Source organism: Belonocnema kinseyi, chromosome 10 (genome assembly GCF_010883055.1).
Source record: "Belonocnema kinseyi isolate 2016_QV_RU_SX_M_011 chromosome 10, B_treatae_v1, whole genome shotgun sequence".
NCBI lineage: Eukaryota > Metazoa > Arthropoda > Insecta > Hymenoptera > Cynipidae > Belonocnema > Belonocnema kinseyi.
The window spans coordinates 32,993,966-32,995,787 of NC_046666.1; positions in this window are offsets into that span (position 1 = coordinate 32,993,966).

Here is a 1,822-nt window from a genome sequence, read left to right on the forward strand (position 1 = left end):
AAGAAATTGGTGATTTTGGAATTCATCTCGTTTGGATAAAAACTTAATTATTTGATTGAAACATTAATTATTTTGTTGAAAATGTAACTATTTTGTAAAAAAAAGTCCTCTTTTCTATCAAAAGTTCAACTACTTTAAAATTTTTTTTTTTTTATTTGAAGGTTCATCTCTTTAGTTGAAAATACATTTTTGAAACTGACAATTAATCAATACCATTTTTGGTTAAGAAATCATGTGTTTTGTTAAAAGGTCGTCTTTCTTTTTAGAAATTAAATTGTTTTATGGAAAATTTATACTTTTTGATTGAAAATTACATTTTTCGGTTGAATTATCAACTATAAATCTTTTTGATTGTAAAATTAAATAATTTCGTTGAAAGTTCATGTATTTTGTTGGAAATTGACCTTGTTTAGTAGAAATTTAATCTTCTTGGTTGAAAATTTATCATTTTTGGCCAAAAATGCAATTGTTTGGATAAAATATCAACCGTACATCTCCTTGGGTTTAAAAGTATATTATTTCACTAACACTTGAACTACTTTGTAAAAAAATACGTTTTTTTAACAAGGTTTTTTAATTATGGTTGAAAATTTAACTATTTGGTTGAAAGTTTAACTCTTTCATTGAAAACTCATATTTTTCGCTTAAAAAATTCAACCTTTTGTAGATAATTCGTCTTTTTTACTTTAAAGTTAAATAATTTCATTAAAAATTCATGTATTTTGTTTAAGATTTGTCTTTTTTTGTAGATCATCAATTTTCTTGGTCGAAAATTCATCTGATTGGTCGAAAATTTAACAACTTTGTTTAAAATTCATTTTTTTTGTTAAATATTATTTATCTTTATCTGAAAATGTAACTATTATATGATTGATTAAAAATTAATCGTATATATTGGTTAAGCTGGAATATCGTTTTTTTTTAAACATTAATCTTCTTGGTAAAAAATTCACCTTTTCTCTTGAAAATTTAACAATTTTGTTGAAATTTTGTTTTTTTTCTTGTTAAATTCAATTTTTTAGCACAGTTTTTATCTGGAAATTGTACTATTCCATTTTTGGTTGAAACTTTATCCTGTACATTGTATTAGTTAAAACACCAATTATTTGATAGAAAATTAATTAATTTTGTTGAAAAGTAAACTTTTGGGTTAAAAATTGATTTATTATATTAATTAGATTTTTTTGAAGATTCATCATTTTAGTTAAAAACTGAAAACTTAACTGTTTTGTGAAAAATTTTTCTGTTTGGATGAGTTTAAAAGTTGTTAATAAAGAATGTAAGCCTTTTTGGTTGAAAATTCATAATTTTAAATAAAAATTCATCTCCTTCGTTAAAAATTTAAGGATTTGGCTGAAACTTGGTTTTTTTTAAGTTGAAAATGAAACTGTTTTGTTACACCGTTCAATTTTCAAAATTGTCAACTCGTAAATAAGACTTTTGAGTTTGGATTTATAAATAAAAATATAAAAATTAATAATATAAAGCGACTTAAAATAAACGAATTCAATTTATAATTTAAAAAGTTTCTAATTAAAAAAGAATTGTAATTAATCCATTTTTATTGATCAAAATGATTCAGTCTTTAACATTAAAAATTTATTTATTTATTCATCAATTCAAAGCATTGAAAGTAAGTTTATATTTTTTAACCAGAAGTCCTTGAACTATTTCGTTTAAAAATAAGTTTACACTGTCTTGTAAAAAAATCATCTTTTTGGCTTTGAAATTCAACAATTTAAAAAAAATCCCTATTGACTGAAAAGTCAACTCTTGTTTAAAATTAATATCTTTTTGGATGAGTTCAACAGTTTTTAATTAA